Here is a 20257-nt window from a genome sequence, read left to right as displayed (position 1 = left end):
CAAGCTGTTGATTACAAGCTTGATGCACACCCATGAATCCAGTGTTGTTTTTTTTTTTTTCTTCTCAACTGAAAAAACAAGCTAATTTCAGCAGTTCATCAATTGGCACTTTGTTCAAAGGTGGAATTATTTCTTTTTTGAGGGGAGGGAGTTAATATGGTCATGCAAAGGAGAATAAATGATGTACAGTTCAAGTTCTTAAGTAGATAAGTCAAAATTAAATCAAATAATGAAGGAGTGCCTTCAAAATTGTTATCTCCTTCCATGAATAATCATTTCCCAAGCCTATTTTGACACCTGTTGGTAGAGAATTTAACTCCCCAGTTGTGAAACTCAACATCAGTGGTGCTGGAGCTGTGCCCTGCTCTCATCCTCCTCCTATGCACAGCTGAAGAGCCACTGCTCATCAGGTGAGCAGGAAACTCCTGCCAGCCATCAGCAGCCTGCCAGGGGCAATCCCCATTCCAGCTTCTGTTTCTCCTTTAATCCACACTCCCTGCATTTGCTTAGCACCCAGGGTAATGGTCCTTTTGGGATCTGGTGCAATTGAAGGACCTGGCAGGCATTATTTTCATTACACCAAATTATTCTTCAGTAGTTGTATTATGGACCAGAAGAATGACTGAATTTGGTGCACAGTGAAATGCAAGCCTGCCCAGGAAGCCTCTGTCACATAATTTCATTTTGAACTTTATCCTCCCACTGTCCCAGGCTGCTCCAGCCTGGTCTTGGACACTGCCAGGAATCCAGGGGCAGCCACAGCTGCTCTAGGAATTCCATCCCAGCCCCTCCCCACCCTCACAGGGAACAATTCCTTCCCAATATCCCATCTGACCCTGCCCTCTGCCAGTCATAATTCAGACAGGAAGAAAGAGCATCAAAAATATTTAGGCATATTTCATGACATACTGAAAGCAAGATAATTGGCATGCAGAAAACACGGTGCATTTTCATTCCCTTCTTGGAAACCTGTCTGTGCTTCAGAAGAGTTGACATTTGCACTCCAAGAGTACTGTTGGCTCTTGGAGAAGGATCCTTTCAACAAGGAGAAGTATTGGTTCTTGGTGAAGAAAGGTTCCTAAAAGGATCCTGAACATTGGGATAAAAGCCCTAATTTTCATCTGGGGAGTGGGCTGCCTATCAGTGCCAGCCAACAAAGCCTGGATGCTGCAGGTGCTGGCACAGCAGGGAGCAGCACATTCCAGCAGAGTTTGCTGTCACCTGTGGCTGTTCCACATTCTATAACAGCTCTTCTGATGCGGAGTTGAGTATTTTGCAGGCTGCCTTCTCAAACTCCCCATTTCCTGTGTGTTTCGGGTGGGGAGCCAGGCAGTGGGAAGTTCCCCAGTTCTGGGTGCACAGACCAGTTTATTTTTTATTTGGAGTGTGGCTCTCGCTGGAAGTGCATTTGCTCTGGCCACCTGTGCAACGCTCACTGCCATAATTATCTTAATGACTTCCCAGCTGCATTACCGTGTCTCATCCCAGCAAACAGCCTATGTTGATTAAAAGCTGGGTTGCTCAAGATTGCACTAAGCCCTGTGGTTGTTCCCTTGATTTATTGCTTTTCCAGGTTAAAGCACACGTCCCTGTTTTTAACTGGAAGTTTTCTCAGCCAGGCTGCTCCCTGTGAGTCTGGTGGGTCTTGGCTGGATTTGAGAGTTGGTTTCCCTGTTTGGCTTTGCTTCCCTGTAGCCCTTTTATTGTGCCTTTTATTTGTCTTTCCGAGCCCAGTGGAAACCTGGTGGAAAACAGATTTTACACCTAAGGAAATGTCAGAGTCATCACTCTATCTAAATCAGGAATAGAAAAAAAGTTTTATTTAAATGCTTTAAAACACCTTTGAGTAAGAAGAAGGAAATCTCTTTGCTTCATCTAAAAGTCATGAATGTGATACTCCCGTAAACTTTTTTTTACTTATTTCCTTCTCCTCTTCTCTAATGGCCTGCTTATTTTACTGGATATTTTTGCAATTTATGTCCATCTCAGGTAAAAGGTACTGTCCTAAAGTCACCTTCCCATGTGTCCTTAAGCTTTTATTCTTAAAGTGGCACATAGATCAATCTAAAAGACACTGAGAGTGAGGTGATAAAATTGTACTAGAAAATTTGCAATACTCAATGAAAAGCATAAATGATGGCACTAAACTGATACACAAATTTGACAAAAATCACTTGGCATGTTGCCCAGACTTCCTGGAAAGCAGGGGAGGGTTTTTTTGTCAGTCATTGTACTGAAAGGCTGAGAAGTCCCTTTTCATCTTTAGGATGAAAGGCTCTTCTCAAGGACCCGTTTCCTCAATATCCACGATGCTGCATACATCACATGCACAGATTTAATGCGGAATGTTAGAAATTTGTGAAACTTGGAAGGGGGAAAATGGCTTCAAAATAATCCAGGCACAGTAGGAAAATACCATCAGTAGTTATTACTCCGGGTTTTGTTGTGCATTGTGCTGCATTCTGCTTGGTTTTGAAGCTTCACCTGAACTTGCTGGTTTGGGTTCATCAGGCCAGGTGACCTCATAAAGGAGCTCTCAGCTGTACACCCTGTGTCCAGGCAGGTCCAAACACCAAGTTACACACTCGAAAAGAGAGCTTTCCCATGTGGGATCTGATAGAGGAGAGATGTTTTCACATCTGGAGCTATCAGAAAGCATCTTATTAGCTTGTTTTTTTTTTTTAATTTATTGTATAAATTAAAAGTAATAAAGGACATAACTCCAAAGAAAAAGTATTGTAAATTCTGAGTTTGTTTTTTTTTTTATTAATTGGGTGGAGAAAGTACCCAGTATATATGAAACACAGAGAGTTTGCATTTCCTCAGACACACAAATACCTCATTTATTTACATTATTTTAAAATATCTGATTAATTGTACTCTGTTAGGACACAAAAAACATGCTAACCTTACAGAGAGAGTAAAATCCATGAGATTCAGAGCTTTACATTTATATTTAGAAAAACAGGTGCAAAAGCCACTCCGGGCATCCTGACACCCCTCTCTTAGAAACTAAATATCTAACTTATGTTTTAAAAAGGTAGATTTAAATAAAAAGAAGCTCGGAGATGGGTTAATTTTTCTGCAGGTTTCATCTTCATTTCACAAGTCTCTACCTAGCTTTGCTCCTGTTCCTGTGAGTTAATAGGTGCAGTTGTGATCACCAGGGACCAATCACACTGAAGTAATTGGGCCCTCTTTTAAATTCTTCCCAAATATAAACCCGGTAATTCACTTTTCCAGAGGAGGTATCCCTGTAGTCAAGCTGCAAACCTTTTCTTTCCTTGTAGCTTGTGAAAATGTCAGTAATATCTCACTTATAACTCATTACCAATTCTGTCATGTGTAAAAAGGCACAATATCATTCCTGATGCAAACAGAAATTTGGATGCTCTGTGAGCAGTTCAGAACATACTGTTCTGGAAATCTGGATATCTAAACGTGAATTAAAATTAGTGACCATCTTTAATTGTCTTTTTTTCATAGAATATGGGGTAAAATTTAAACCGTGTTGTGTAGATATCAATTGTGCCCAAATCCAGGGTAATTAAAATGAAACAAAAAAGGTACATTACCATACATTTTTATGTACCAGTATTTCTGAATATACTGAGAATATAATAAAAACTAAAATTTGGCATTGATTCCATGATTGTTTTTCTTAGCCCCTCTTAACCAAGTAACTGCCTCAATCATTTGAAAGCCACAATCAAAATAAATTAGTCTTCAGTGTTGATGTGCAGGGCAAGAAACCAGTTCACTATGCCTATGTCAGATGACTCCCACTTCACTGCCAGGGCATTCCTTTGTTCAGTTTGAGAGCAGAGTTTTTTGGAGTTTTTTTTATTTAATAAGTGAATAGGCAGCTCTTTGGTAACTGTGCTGATAGCTAAAAGTCTCAGCTTTCAAGAGTACCAAAGTAATTTCCATTATTTAATGGGTTAATCCATCAGTAGCTTGGAAAGAAATTGGGTGTAGCCAGTTCAGGTAGGACCAGAAGTCTTTAATTTTTGTCTCTGTAATGAACCTGGCTGTTTCAGTTGGAGAAATAAACTCAGCTTGTATGAGAACACCTTGGAGAGCAGGGTTTTGTCTCAGCTGAGACTGGATTTTCCAGGTGTGCTCACCTGGCTGCAATGTTGTCCCTGCTTACACAGCCGCCAGATTTCCCTCTGCTGATCTGCAACTGTCTGCAATTCCATACAGGAAAAGCAGGGTTTATTTGGGATTAGCCATACTGTGAGCTGTTGTCTCAGTCAGGAGAAAAACAGCTCTTTAATCTATAGCCAGGTGTTGGATTCTCACAAGGATATTCATTACCTGGGTTCCTGGGAGAGGAGGGTCAGGTCAGGAGTATCTGATTGCCAGCAATTTCCTTGAGACCTTTCCTGGTTAACCTGTCTGTAATCCCCAGGGATTCTTTCAGGGGGTGATGTTGGCATTCTGGCATTATCTGTGGGTTATTTGAATTTTGTCTCACCATCTCCACGTGGTGTGAATGCACCTCATCTGCTGAAAGCTTCAAAGTAATTAAAAAAAAATATATATATAAATTATAAATATAAAATAAAGCTGTTGTTTACTCCCTGCTTGGTTGTTTACTTCATTACACCTCAACAAATATTAACTTCTCTAGTTAGGCATGAAATTTGGTCTCCTTTGGGAACAGTATCATTAACTAAATGTCTCACTAGTATAGCTTGTTGCTCCTGCAGGAAGCATCAAAACCTTTTGGGTGCAATCTGTGAATTCTAGCAAGACTTGGGGAATTTTGATGGAGGTGAAATTTTCTTTTGTTGCTTTTGGTGGGTTTGGCTTTTGTTTTGTTTTGTTCTAGAAATAAGGAGTAGAAAGCAAAAACCAGTCACTTCCATGGAGCTGCCCTGTGGCCCAGGGGCAGGGAAGGAATATGTGATCAGATTTGGGACACATCTCAGCAAAGGGCTGCAGTGACTTCTTGCATCACTGATCAGTGAGTGAGGGGAATGAGGATGAAGCAGGTGCCAAAATGTGTGTGTTTGTGTTGGAAACAGCACACAGGGTGTTACCTGGCAGAGCCCCTAACATGTTCATGGGGTGCAGTAAGCAACCTGGGGGAAATCTCCTGGAAATACTTACTTTTTGCATGTTGCGAACCCCTGAATTTCCCTTGTTAGTCAAGACACTTTGCCCTTGTGACTCCTGTTTTCCATACGTGGAAAACTCGCAGTGTTTTTTGGTTGGGATTTGCAGGAACACCCCCTTGGTGTGGGAAGGAAAAGGTGTATAGGATGTGCAAAATTACAAGGATATACTGTAGTAAGTAATTTTCTTGGCCAGTCTGTAAAAGTCCCACAGAATCCATAAGACAGGGTTGTGTGTAAATCACAGAGACTGGTTTGTGTTGGAAGGGGCATTGAGGATCACCCAGTGCCACAGGCAGGGACACCTCCCACTGTCCCAGGCTGCTCCCAGCCCCAGTGTCCAGCCTGGCCTCGGGCACTGCCAGGGATCCAGGGGCAGCCCCAGCTGCTCTGGGCACCCTGTGCCAGGGCCTGCCCACCCTGCCAGCACCCATGGTTTTTGCCTGGCTGCTTTTTTTTGGTGCGAATTTCCTCACAGCACATAACAAGCAGTTCATTTTTTGTTTAGTCCTCGTGCTGAACAAAGCCTTTCCTTAGATAAGAATCACCTCCTCTCCATTTGCCGTGAGACACTGACTGCTTGCCATCGGCTTCTGTCCGTGTCCAGAGGTGAATCCTCATCCTTATTCCAGCACTGCTGCTCTGCTCAATTAGCCCTAAGAGCACTGGGCTCAGGGCTCAGGGCACCTGCCCTTCACAAAGTCTGTCCCTTGCTCAGCCCTGGCTTTACCCAGCACTGTTTGCAGCCTGCCTGAAGACAGAATTCCCTGATTCCCTCACTTGACATCAACACATCTGAGTCACAATTCCCAGCCATGTCTCCAGGTGTGCTGAGCAGACCTCCCCACAGAACACTGCTGCCTGTTTGTGTGGCTGCTGCCTGCAAAACGAGCCTTTGTGCAGCAGGTTCAAAACATGTTGATGCTTCACTGGAAGCTGCTTGTAAAATGCACCTGATTTGATTTCAGTTCTGTTGAGCAAACAGGTCAATTCCACTATCATCACCTGCCTTGCCTGGTAAAGGAAAAGAAAATTTGGAGATTGATGTGAAATGCAGGTGGACTTTTAGGTTAAATGGATTTTCAGTCATTTCACTGTACGGCCATTCATTTTTCATGTGACGTGCCCTATTTTTATTTCACCTTGCTGTTTTTTCTGTCCCTCCCTCAATGTCTACAACTGTTTCATTATCCAGTGAAATTTAGGAACATCTTCTGCCAAGCTTCTGTAACTTCTGAGGACATTAACAAATCACTAACCAAGCACAAAATGTCATTGAGATGCAGAAGAAATTTAAATGCACCTCCTCTCTGCATGCCCAGGAGGGATAAGCTCCTGTTGTGCACTTAGCTTAGCTTTTCATCAATTTGGAGAACAGAGAATTATTTTCTTTCTGGAACTTGTGGTTTAAACTTCCCAGAAATGATTGAGTCTTATAGCTTTTAGGGAAATGTAAAAAGTGCTTCTGCCCACCAAGGACTTGATAAAGATGTGACTTGAATGCATCTGTCTTTTCCTCATGATCAGAAACGGAGGCAGACTGTGAATGATGGTAATGTGATCTTCAATTTTCCAGTTTTCTCTGCCTAAACTGATTTTTTTTTTTTTTTTGAGAGAGAGAGAGAGAATGAAAGGTGGCCACAGGTGGCCATCAGACTGAGCAGCTGCCCTCATTTATTGCAGGCTGATGACACTGACCACATCACACCAAGGGTAAAATCAGATCTCTGCCATGAGTCCTAACATCCTGGGAGCCTTCCCCATGAGGCAGGGCAGGAATTAGAAGATTCCCAACAGAGGATTTTTGAGGACGATGAGTACTTTAAAGCTATCCTTAAGATATTTGAGTCATAGGATTGATGCCAGTCATTTTCAGACAACATCAGCAAGCTCAAAACTGTGATTGGCCTTTGGTTTGTGAGTGAATTATGTCACTTTCTAGGCTACTGAGCTGCTTCCTGATGCTTTATTCTTTACTCGGTTGCAACACTTGGTTCAGGAGCTGCCAGAGGAAAAAATCTACTCTCTTTCTAGGCATATGACCCTCAAAAAAGCTGTTTCAGTATCTGAGAGCCTCCCAGTTAGCTTCATAGCACAGCTGAACTTTGATAATCTCAGGAAATAATAGGTGGAAAATCACTGGAAACGGGCATCGTTCTCACTGCACCCTGAGAGAAGGAGGGTCTTGTCCACCTCACAGAAACATGGAAATGTAGATTCATAGGTTCACTAAGATGGGGTGAAACATCAAACATCATTGAGTCACTGTTCAAATTTATTGAATACTTTCAAGGATGATTCCACCACTGCCCTAGACAGCCCGTTCCAGCACTTCAAAACTCTTTGTTTGAAGAAGTTATTCCTAATACCCAAACTAATCCTCCCCATGGTGCAACTTGAGGCCATTTCCTCTTGTCCTGTCTCTTGTCAGGGGGCAGAACAGATCAACGCCCATGCAGCACCTTTGAGTTTTGGAGAGCCAAGGAGAGGAGATGGCTTCTTTAGGATAAACTGAGAGTGGAAGACATGCAGCCATGCATTGCAGTGCACTTTTATGTGCACTGGAGGTATTTTATGTGCAGGGAAAGGCCAGCTGTGCCACTGAAGTGTCACAGACACTGGAGAGCTTCACTAAGCATCCAGATAAGCCAGCACTTTCAGGAGATACTTATATTTTATAGCTAAAAGACATTAAATAGTTCCCTAAAGCCCCATTAAGGCTGTGTCTGTAGCCTGCTGAGGAGAATTTTTACTGTATGAATGATAGAAAGTTGCCTTAAAATAATCACTGGTGAGTTCATCCTGTTGAGCTGGAGGGAAAGGAATGGGCACGGGAGATGAGCCTTAGTGGGGCAAGGGGATGTAATCCACAGTTCCTGTCTTCTGGTGAGAGAAAAGGTCTTAAATTGTGGTGAGATTGGGGATTCTGCAGCTTTACAGTGGGAACAATGTCTGTTTCACTCTGTGCTGCTCCATCCTTATGCAGCAATGAGTAGTAGCGGTAAAGGACAGAGCAAGATACGTTTTCATTTAATATTTTTTTATTTTTATTTTTTGAAAAATGGGACATCAGAGGGGAAGAAGTGGCACTGCATTTTGGTGAGACTAAGCTGTTTCCCACTCCATTCTCCTCACTGTGGCTTGCTGAAATTACTGCAGGAGAGATGTGACATTTGTTAGCAGCAACCAGTGTCTCAGTCAGTGGTGACCCTTATCCTGGCAGCAGTGAATTAACCCTGCTGTGTATCCATGTCCTTTGTCTGGGGTAGGAAACTGGAAGGAAGAACAGCCTCCAAATCTTTCCTTGCAGCAGCCTGGTGTCTCAGAGCTGAGGTTCTCCCAGTGGCCCAGGCTGCTGCTGTCCCCGTTCAGGACAACACTGACATTTTTAATTCATGGCTGCTTCTTGGAACAAATCATCCCCTTGTTGCTCATGGGCCTGAGGAACTTTAAAATCCCTGTCTGGCAGACAGGAGGTGGCTTTATTTTCCTTAGATATCCTTGGATAACTAGATCAACACAGTTCTTGTTATCAGCTGGAGTAGTTGTTATTAGTGAAAACAGTGTTAGAGGAAGTAACAGGTATTTTTGTGGTGAGGGTTCCTGAGAGTAAATGGAGAAGGCACAGAGCATTTTCCTTTTTTAAACCACCAAAACAAGAGGCTGTGATGTTTGAGCATGCAGGCTAGCAGCAGTCCAGGGACCAGCAAGGACTGGGAGCCCATCACAGCATTTGGGAATGTCCTCCCAAAACTGCCCTGGCCACGCAGCTCCCTTCAGCTTTACCAAGGCTGGGAAAGATTTGTTGTATCAAATTGAATTTCATATCCCAGGATAGGTTTGGTGTGTTAGCAGTTTAAAAATGGATGTTTTAGTCGTGGTAGTGCTTTTTTTTTCCTGCTACTTCAGGGGAAAGAAAGCAGCAATGAACTTTGAGCTCTTTCATATAATTTAACAAAAAAGAACAAAGCTGCTATGTGCAGGTTTTGCAGGAGAGGGAATGGTCAAGAAGGGTTTTAGGTGTTTCTCAGGTAATGATATTACTCAGCTGCCTTTTCAGGAAATACAATTTGAAGTGACTGCGTTCATGCCCAGCATGCAATTAGCCTTTTGCTTTGTTTTGTGCATTTCACCAGCAAGCTCTATCCCAGAATGATACTCTGAATTCTCAATTGGTGTAATTCATTATGGCTCCATTAACTTCCAGAGAGGCTGCTCTGGCTTATTCTGGCCCAAAGTGTTCACAGCTCTGAACATGTAATAAAAGTATTACTCATCTGAGCAGCCGCTATTCACATCAGCACTTTGTGCCCAGTCCTGGAGGTTTTAATGTGTTTTTTGTTGGTCGACAAAGAGGGTGTTGTGTGCACGGGCAAAGATTAGATGTATCTTTCTCTGCTTTTGAGCTCTGCTCTGACGTTTTTCACTCTTCTGCACAGTGTTCTCCTCCACGAGGAGTCAGACCAGACTGCCCTTCCTGGGAGGCAGGGTGCCAAAATAACACCCAGTACCAGCAACCGTGGGACTGAGGGCAGCACTGTGGAGCCTTCCCAGCTCCAACTGGAGCACACAAGGAAGGAAAATATTTTTTTAAGTGTCTAAATTGGAACTCTGTGTGATTTCTTTTTTTTTTTTTTTTAAGTTAGGCATACTAATATAATAATGATTAATCCATTCCAATAAAAGAAAATTGCAGGTTCTCAAATGTCTTTTTTAGACAAGTATTATGATGGTTAGAAACAATGTTAGTTAAAGGCAAAAATTCTAGCTTTAAATAATATCAGCGTTGTTTTTTTCTAGAGATCAGGCTGTCAAATACAGCACTAATCAGGATAGCTGGAGTACTTCGAAGATGGAGCCTTTAATTTGAGAAAATGTGATACCAAGATTCTCTGGTTTACATTTTTTTTTTCACTGGAAAGAGTGAAAAAAAATCCAATTATACAACATTTTCTTATAGAAAATAGAACCTTGTTATGGCTTTATGTCATCCCACACATCACCTGCCTAACCTAGTGACTTTATTCTGATTTTACTGTTAGTGAGCTTAATTCTTCAGGTCTCTGTAGCCTGCAACACCTTTTTTTCTCTTGGTTCTCTAGAAAAAGTTGTAAAATCATTCATACTTTCCAACGTCTTCAGCAGATTTCTCTGGAAATAACCCACTGACATTCTTCCTTTGATGACATTGTGTTTTTATAGTATTTCATCACTAGGGTTTAGCACATGTTTTATATCACAGTGATCATCCCTTGATATTTTTTCTGAAGCAAGGTGCCAGAAGAAAAACTCTTTTCAGTCTAAACCAGTCTGTTTTGTTGTGGTGGGAAAAGGAGTGTGTGTTTACACACCCTTTGTATTTAAATCCCATTTTCTCTAAGCTTTATTTAGTTAGAGGGAGACTGTATTACTTTTTGTAATCAAACCTTACCATTACAGTAACTGTTGTTTTGGAGAAATGTCAGGAAGTGTTTAAAATTTCCACAGGGCCTTAATAATTTAAACGAATTTTTGATGGTAAAGGGGCATGAGAATTGCCCAGTGTAATGAAATCACAAAAATACATTAAATATAGTAAAGCATTTTCTTCTTGCATATAGATATTTTGAGCTTGCATGAAATATTAAGCAACCATAAATTATCCCTATATATAGATATATTTTTTTTTTTTAGAATCCCTGCTCGCTGATGGAGGGGTAGAGGAATTGCATCAAGCTTTGCCAGTCCAGGCTGTGTTTCACCCTTCAGTAATCCCTCAGGCAGCTGACACTCTGCAAATATCAGCAAAACTTAGTAGGGAGACTCTTTATCAGAAGAAAATACCATGTTTCCTGGGCTTGGATATTTGGGGTTTGTGTTTCCAAGTGGGTTCGGAGGTTTGGGTGATCAAGCCCCTGTCATTCTCATTTTAATAAACACTTTTCCTGGTGCCTCCTGGCCCTGGTGGCTTGCAGGGACATTGGCTGGGGAGGGATCTGTGGAACATGAGCACAGGCCAGGGTGTGATCCTGTTTTTTCTCACTGAGGGTTGCAGCTTTTGCCATATGGAAAGACTATCCCAGAGTTAGTGGTTCCCAGGGGAGCAGGGCCAGTCCTGTAAGGAGTCTGGCCATCACACACACTGACCTCACCCTGCATCCTGGCTCTGCATCCCTGCTGACTGACTGACTTGTTTGCCATGGTCTTCTGCCATTCATCTCCACCACTGCCCTCTAAAAAATCCCTGAGCATGTCCCAGCTCGTCCATTCCCTGTGCACCACGGGTGTTTTCATGGTGTGGGTTACATCTCCTGAAGCTGAGCTCCTTCCTGACTGTGCCCTGTCAGTGCTGGGCTTTGCTCATGGTCACAGCCCAGCCCGACCAGGAGAGCCCTGCAGATGTCCAAGGACCTGGTGAGGAAAAACAGCCCAGGTCAGGGTGTAAACACAGGTCTGGGCTCCTGTCACAGGTGTCACAATCCATTCACAATGGATAATGAATGGTGGCCAAAAATCGTGCTGAGGATGTGTCTGAGTGTTTAAGAGCATCTAAATAGAAGTTGTTGCAGATTAAACCAACTTCTCGATTCTGATTGAGACCTGGTGATTGATAATTTTTTGTTCCGTCGTGTATCAACGTCCGGGTTCCACGTTCATTGTTCAGTAAGTGTTGTAATAAATATTAATGTGTTGCTGCTCTCAAAGTACTTACCAAGATCTTTAAAATTATTTAAATATGCCCTCAGAGCCTCTTAGGGCAACCAGAATTACCTGTAGCATTTTCCAAAGCAGAATTATCCCGTGATGTTGATTGAGATTTTGCCAATGCATCTGCCATAAAAACATTAATGTCATGTCTGACTGAGGCACCTTCCATGTTCATCATTTCTGAATCCATTAGAAAGACCTTAATGGCAGCTGTATATAAAGACATGCCATAATGACATCTTAAATGCTGTCTTTAAATTCACAGCATGAAAAGCCTTTTAGGAGTACGGTATGACAAAAAAAAAAAAAAAAAAGGCAGCAGAGAGCTGACAGCAATTTGTAGATAATACTCATGGTATGTCTTTTATTTAGTGGGGGTTTAATATTGATTTCAAGGGAAATAAATGGGTCCAGAAAGGTAATAGTGTAAATAGAACTTTGTTCCTAGCGAATGACACGTGAGACTTCAGTTCAGCATGCTCGTTTCACAGGAAATACAGGAAAATGCATAGCAGAGTTTGGAACCGTATCAGCTGGTTATTCAAAATTAAAAAATACACAGTTGAAGTAAAAGATCTAGAGCTTGTTAAATTCGGGGAAAAAAGAATGTCTGTACATAGAAAAAACACAATATAAATGCACCAAAAAATCACTTCTGCAGGAAAGGTTATTTGGAAAGGGCACAAGCTTCTCATGGAACAGTCTTTGAGAAGGAAGGGGTTTGAAATAATTCTGTCACTTTTCTGGGAAATAATCTGCTTTGAGCAGTCACCACAGTCTCCTCAGTTTGTCTCAAAGTTTGCTAAAGGCAGGGCAAGAAAAGGAGGATAGATATAAAAGAAGGTAGTACAAAATCTCACAGGCTTCACCCCAAAATTTGATGATCATCACTGAAGTGTGGAGGATGCTGGGGCAAAGCCTGGCTTTCCTGAGGTTGTCATGTCGAACTTCCCATTCTTTCACTTCATTTTTCAAGGCATTGAATACTTTGGGCAGTGGTTTAATCTTTAAAATACTTCAAATAATTTTTTTTAAAGTCCCAAATCACGTTTAATGTCTAAATTTGCTTCCTTAATTAGTTCACAATGTCGACGTCACCTTTGCTCCTGTCAGAAGCTCTGTTTGGGGCATTAATTAGGCTTTTCACTCTGAGGTGTTCTCCATCAGCATTGACTGAAGGGTTGTGGACACACTTTATAATCTTTTGCATGCCGAAGAATTACATTGGCCATCAGAGAGGCTGGTGGGCCACTAGATCACAGATTTTCTTGTGTCTGAGCCTAGCTCAACAGCACTGGCCTTCTCCTTGTGCCTGCCCACCCCAGGAATCACCACTTCCCTTTTACTCTTCTCGCCATTTGTCCTTTGACAATGGCATTTTGAGTGACTGGGCTCTGTGTTGTCTTTAATTCTGTGTGTTCACATGTAAGGACAGTTTTAAAGTGGCTGGTTTGTGTTCCAGGGCTAAAGCTGTGTGTTGTTATTGAGGGGGCACAGGTCTTGTGTCACTGACTGATTTTAGAGTGGGTTATTTTAAAGCTTTAAATCTGTCTTTTCCTCTAGAAGATGTAGTGCCACATATTTATGTTGCTATTTTATCTCTAAAATAGCACCACGTATTTATGTTGCTGTATAAATAAGTAGCAAAATCCCTTCTGTTCTGAATGTAGTATTTGTTTAAACATTTTTGTACTTCTTTACAAATATAGAGTGAAATATAGGCAATCAGAGTTTCTGTATAAATAGGTTTTTATTTTAGATTTTTCCACCTGAAATGTTTTCTCAACCTAAAGTAGAAATACCTATAATGCAAAAAACTGGAATGTGTAATACAAATGAAAAAATCTTAGGCTTATAAGTACAACATGATCAAGTTATTGGTAGAGCTTACAAATTTATCCACCACAAAATGCCAACCTTATGAAAACATACATTTTCCAGAGTAATGGCCTCCCTTGAGTTGTATTGATTTCCTCAAAGGTTGTTTAATGGGGAAAGAAATCATTCTTGTGGCAGAGGAGTCTGAGCTCCAGGGCATTGCAGGGGTTTTCCCGAGTGCAGCTGACGCTTGGTTTTCAAGGCTGCCTTTGGGCACACAGGGGGAAATCTCTCAGTCCATTCCCTAGGAATCCCGTGGGGTTTCCAGGGAATGGACTGTGTGTCAGGACGGTGATCCTCCAAACCAGCTGTAATCAGGGAGACCAGGTGGTGCCAAACGTGCTCGAGCACCAGGGTGACCCAGTGCTTTATGCAAAGGAATAAGAAAATAAATTTAAAAAGTGATGGAATCACAAAATCATTTATTCATGTTGGAAAATCCCTCCCAGCCCATGGAGCCCCAGCTGTGCCCCATCCCCACACTGTCCCCAGCCCAGAGCTCTGAGTGCCACCTCCAGGAATTCCCGGGACACCTCCAGGGATGGGCACTCCAAACCTCCCTGGGCACTTCCAAGGCCTGAGCTCCCTTTCCATGGGGAAATTCCTGCTGCTGCCCACCCTGAACCTGTCCTGGCCCAGCCTGAGGCCGTTCCCTCTCCTCCTGTCCCTGTTCCCTGGGATGATCCCAAATCCCCCCCGGCTGTCCCCTCCTGTCAGGAGCTGTGCAGAGCCACAAGGTTCCCCCTGAGCCTCCTTTTCTCCAGGCTGAGCCCCTTCCCAGCTCCCTCAGCCTCTCCTGGGGCTCCATTCCCTTCCCCAGCTCCGTTCCCCTCTCTGGCCACGCTCCAGCCCCTCCATTCCCTGTGTGAGGAGCCCAGAGCTGCCCCTGGCACAGCCCAGGGGCCATCGGCCCCCTGGGCACACTGCTGGCTCAGAAAGTCAAAATAAAGCTAAATAAAGTGAAAAGGCTCTGTTGCCTGCAGATCTTGCAGTCGCTGTTGTGTATTTCTCCATCCAGGTCACACTGAGTGAAGAATCACAGGAGTAGCAGCAGCTCTCACTGCATGCATGAGGGGTTTGAGACTTCCGTTGGTATTAAAGCAGAAGCTGTTTTTTAAATAGTGGTCCTGAACAAATACGTTACTTGCCTTCACGTTCCAAAGAGCAGCACAGGTGACTGTTGCCTGCAGAGGTTGTGGAGTCCCCACAAGTGTCCCAGGCCAGGTTGGACACTGGGGCTTGGAGCAGCCCGGGGCAGTGGAAGGTGTCCCTGCATATGGCAGGGGTGGGACTGGATGAGCTTTAAGATTCCTTCCAACCCAAACCATTCCACAATTCTGTGGTTTTATGACTACATAAAGGTCAACAAAATAATCGCTTACTGATTTGAAATCAGTAAATAATGGTGATTGTTCATGTTCTTATTTAGGACTGAGTTTCGGACCTCAGGCTCCACATCCACACGAGCAAGGATTAGGGATAATTATGATCTCTGGCATGTGGGGTAACTTTAAAGGTGATCAGTGAAAGCCCCACCACTGCTGGTGCCAGGGTCTGGATCTGCTGTATGGGCTGAGCCACATCAGCTCAGACACCAGAAAATCCAAGTGGAGCAAAAAATGATGGAATTCCAGGCATGAGGTTTATGCTTTACGAGCCTGGTGAGAAATTACTCTGGGCTCCACTACCTCACGTTGAATTGAGACATCACAGCCCAGAAATCTTTTCCAAAGTGGCCTCATGATTTCAGCTCTTCTGTCTGCTTGCTTTGTTGTTCTGTTTACTCAACCTGCGTGGTGCTTCACGCCTCCTGGGAGTTATGTCCAGAAGCCTCCTACCTCCACCCTGGGTGGTACAGATGATCCAAACGGGACATCCCGGGAGCCCAGAGGATGACTCCAGCAAACAGGCACACCCGGGACACTGAGCTCATCCAAACCTTTTCAAACCACGACCTTTTTGGTGCTGATGCCTGAGTTTGGATGTGCTTGTGTGCTGGATGACAGCACATCCAGCCGCGGCACGCAGAAAATTAGCCTTGATTCAGAGGTTTGAGTAGATTCGAGGGCCAGAGAGGAAGAAAAGGTTCATGCAGTAAATCAGGAATTGCAGTGGACTGTTGAAAAGCTGTTGCTGAGCAGCCTAAAACTTGTCCCCAAACAGCCTCTGGCCAAGCCTAAATGCACCAGAGCATCCGAGCCACCAGCTGTGGTGCTGCCTCTGTCGAGCACCTGTGGAAAATAGAGCAGGGAAAACAACCTTCGTAATTGTTAGGAGATTTTTAGATGTCCAAATTGAAATTGCAAAATGTTGCCTGCCTGATACACATCAGGGAAGATGTGAGCACATCCCAAAGGTTTCCCTTTGTGCTCTGAGGGAGGTACTAACTTTCAGGGGCTAGAGACACTATAAACTCGTAGTATTTTCAAAGAAAATCGTAACCTTTAGCAATGCTTTTAGCAATGCTTGTAAGCAGGATTTCTTTTAGAATTAAAATACTAAAGTATTTTTGGCAAAATGCATTGATGTGGATTATTGAAAATCAGTACCTCTCATCTGATTACGTGGTTCACTGAAATTTCCCTTCTCAAGGTGTTTTGTAAAAGAGGGATTTCTATTACAGATCACGGTTTTGATGATTAAAATTAATGAGCTCCCTCAGAATCACTTGGATGTGTGTAAAATCCATTCTTTTTTTATCCTCATGTATTTTTATAGATGGAAAGAAAATTTTTCATGCTTCCTGGCCAAACTTATTTGCATGTCAAATTTACCCTGATTTTTTTCCCCAATGTAGTTTCAAGGCAATGTGAGATGGCAACAGACGAGCACCTGAGTTATCCCAAATAAATAAGCATTGAGAAGGAAACCTTATGGCAAACAGATTTTGCCATAACTTGATTGGTTTCCCTGCAGGTTTGAAATGAGGGAGTTTTGTGTGGGGTTCATGGTTTGTTTTGTTGTTGTTGTTTTTTTTTTTGTTTTTTTTGGTTTTTTTTTAATGAAAGTGTTATATTTAAAAAGCTTTTAGAAAAGGGTGATGTCAGGAAAAGAATAGACTTTGCAAATAGAAAACTCAGTGGTAATACAGCCTAGAAGGGTGAAATGTAAACTTCCTCACTGAGCTGAATACAATTTATAAATTTTGTGCGTCTGGAACTAAACTTCTTGCTGGAGTTGTTTTAAAATGTGTCTTCATAAACACTTCCCATGGAGATATTCTTTGTAAAAATAAACGGTAATAACCAGCTGACAGAGAATTTATGGAACCTTGGTCTCAACTGCCTCTTGGCCCCAGGGGATTATGGTACAGTAAACCCAAATTTATACAAAGAATTAAATATACAGTAGGGCAGGACAAAGGGAAGGGGGAATGGCTTTCACTGTTTTCCTAAATCAATACAGTGATATATTCCTGTTGCTTTCACTGCAGCAGATGCATGGACTGCAAATCCCAGTGTTTAATATCTCTGGGTGATCTGAATAAATCAGTTTCTCATGAAAACTGCCAGGATCTGTGCACACGGGGTGGCTTCAGTGTAGGTAGGAATGGTGTTTCCTCAACTGCCTGTCAGGAATGACTTAATCCTGCTTTGCAGATATTGCCTCTGCATCCCTGGGATGTGCTAATTTCCATACCCATTCATTTAGAAGGCTCTGCTGAGACTGTCAGAGAGATGCTAATTATCATCAGCCATGGTGATCCCCGGGGAATTATGCTGGGATTGAGAAGCCACGGAACTGCTGGAGTTACACTGCAGTCAGGGATCAAAGTGATGAGTTCTGCTCCCTCTCTGCTGTTTCCTTTCTCTGGCAGCCTGGGGGACAGCTCTCACAGGCAGTCCTGGTGCTCTGCAGGTGCCTCTCAGCCCATTTTGTCTAATATTGGTGCGGATTTTACGTTAAATCATCAGCTTCATTAAGGAGCAGAACTTGGAAATCCAGTTGATTAATTCCATGGAGCAACACATGCTGCCTGGAGTTGGGCAGAATTCAACCAGGGAGTTCTGCTCTGCTAACAGGAGGGCTCTGGGAGAAATTTTGGGGAGCTACAATAGTGTTAATATCTGAACACCTGAACAACTTTTCCTAAGTCTTTACTACTCTGATGAAAAAGCTGAATTTTCATTCAGAAGAGAAATTAAAATTGTCACAACTCTGTGCTGCTGTTGATGAAATCTCCAGGAAGATAATTTTAAATAAAGGCTTTTCTTCAGGATAAATGCCTGTGTCCTTTAAAAATATTTCCTCTTCTATACCAATCTGGAAAAGCATTTTTTCTTTTTTTTTTCTTTTTTTTTTTTTTCTTTTTTCTTTTTCATTTTTTTTTAATAACTGCAACTTCTTTATTGTGGTCAAACTAAATACATTTCATTTACTGGTACAGGCTGAAAATGTGAATGTCGTTTGAATCCATTTAATCATTTGTTGTATCTTGACCATATAACAGCAAGGTGAGGAGAAGTAATGTCTGTGACTGAGTCTCCTGTAGGTAAAATCTGATGAACTGCAGCTTTTTTTCTTGCTTGTGGTCCATCATTCATAATTTGGGCATCAAGGTTGTGTCTGTGTGAAGTTAGGTCATTGTAGGCAAACAAATTCCTCAATTTTGGAAAACTTCTGCTTGCTTTGGTCCCTGTTTATATTTTTTATGGCAAAACGAAGCTTTTGGTGCTGATTTTAGCCCTTTATTGCTGTACTGAGAGGATCTGGATCCTGTTTTCTCAGTGACACTGTCAGGAATAATTAGGCAAGTCAAAACTGTAGGATTTTTCATTAGAGGTGATGATAAACACAAATGAAGATGCACAGAGTTGTTGTTTCTCTCACAATGAAAAGTGGATATGACGGATTGAAAGGTATTTCTTCTTAAACAATTGACTTCTGTATCTAAAAATAAAGTAATGCAAAAGTGTATTGTAAAATCTAACAGGACTGCCTGCCTCTAACTATGCTGCAGAACCTAATTTCTGCAGCTTTAGAGATCCTTATGCTGTATTTCCAAATTTCTTAGAGTCCTGACATTTTTCTGTATTAAAGGCATCTTCTGTTTCCAGGTCCCCAGCATTGTGGGGCTGCACTGATTTAATTTCATCCTGGCCCTTCCAAACCAATGGCAGCTATTTTTAGTTTTCAGTTATTTCCTAGAACACCCCTGCTGGAAAACTCTCTTAGCCCATCAAATAATATCACTCTTCGAAATTACAGAAAAAGAACCCCCCAAACAACAGAACACCCTCCAACCAGCAGGAGTTTTTATTTAAAGCCTTTAATCTCCTGGGCACAAATATTCTTCTGGTACTTGAACCATGATCCCTTTCTTGCTCTCTTGTCAATCTTATTTCTTGAAGTTACTCACCTGCAGAAGGTATGTTATCTGTTGGGAATATTTTCTTTTCCTAATCAATGTTTGGTGTAGGAGGTTTAATTACTGTTTTTCATCCAGCAGTACTTTTTTTCTGTGTTTAAATTGCTACCATTCCTCTCTAAAGGTATAACAATCATTCATATTGAATTACATAATGTAAAAGTGAGAAATTTAATTTCACGAGGAGTCAAGGAACTTTCCTTCCTTAAAACGTTGCTTAAATTTGGACAGAAAATATTTTCAGGATGAAAAGCTAGGCTTATGCCTAAGACTGTCTCTCATTTTCCAAAAGATTTTTACATTGAGCAATGAATAATATTTTGCTGAAGCTTTCTTTGGCTTTTAGTCAAGGGCTATAAATGAATTCATTAATGGGAATTATTTTTGGGTAGCAGTAGTGGGTGTGTGTTTAAAGTCCAGTGGTGATGCCTGGTACTGTGGGAGTCAAGTGTATTCCATCTTTTCTTCAGCAATTCTGAGAGTTTTAGCTTAGAGGAAAGAAACAAACACAACAAAAATCCCCAAGCCTGTGGTCATCGACCCTCACCCATGAGCCAGTCGGCTGCTGTTGGTGAGATTGAATTCTGGCCTGCCTGAATTCAATCTTTAGGCCTTTCTTTTGGTATAATTAAAATAAATTAATTTTTTAGAAAGAGGAGAAAATACGGTACTTTTAAAATTAATTTTAGACAGAGAAGAGTTCTGTGTCTAAACAGCAAAAAACTGCTGAGCACGAGGGCTGTGCTCACCGGTGCACATCGCACAGGTGAAAACACAGAGACATTTCTTTATTATGCCAGGAAAATTTAGGTTTTGTACATGAGGTTCACCTCTGGATCTACTTTTTGGCTGAAATAGAGGGTGTGGGAGGAGAACAGCAGGAAGCAAGGGTAGGAGTAATGATAGTAAAATTATTCCAGTTTGTTTGGTTCTTGACAGCAAACTGTTCTGTGTGCATTCATTATGAAGAGGCCAACTTTGAATAGTGATATCGAAATATATAAAATAGTGTTCATGCAAATGTTGGACACACTGCCCCAGACAGGTAAAGAGTAACTATCATAAATATATTTTCAGCATTTAGCACTGGAAAAGTATGCCTGTCTGGTTAAAGTTTAGTATGGAGACTCTAGGGCGTCGTTTAACCCTTCTCAGCATTTATTGTAGGAATGTATCTTGTCTGTGCTGGACTTTAGAACTT

The 20257-nt window shown here is 42.0% G+C and overlaps 1 protein-coding gene across 3 annotated transcripts in view; it reads left to right on the top strand.

Moving 5' to 3' along the window:
• The window catches only part of XRCC4 (X-ray repair cross complementing 4), a 147685-nt gene that overhangs the window by 52876 nt on the left and 74552 nt on the right, over positions 1-20257 (top strand). The gene's annotated exons all lie outside the window — the stretch shown is intronic.

The sequence above is a fragment of the Anomalospiza imberbis genome, chromosome Z, assembly GCF_031753505.1.
Source record: "Anomalospiza imberbis isolate Cuckoo-Finch-1a 21T00152 chromosome Z, ASM3175350v1, whole genome shotgun sequence".
NCBI lineage: Eukaryota > Metazoa > Chordata > Aves > Passeriformes > Viduidae > Anomalospiza > Anomalospiza imberbis.
Note: the sequence above shows the minus strand (reverse complement) of the source record. Positions and strands in the feature narration are given on the sequence as shown.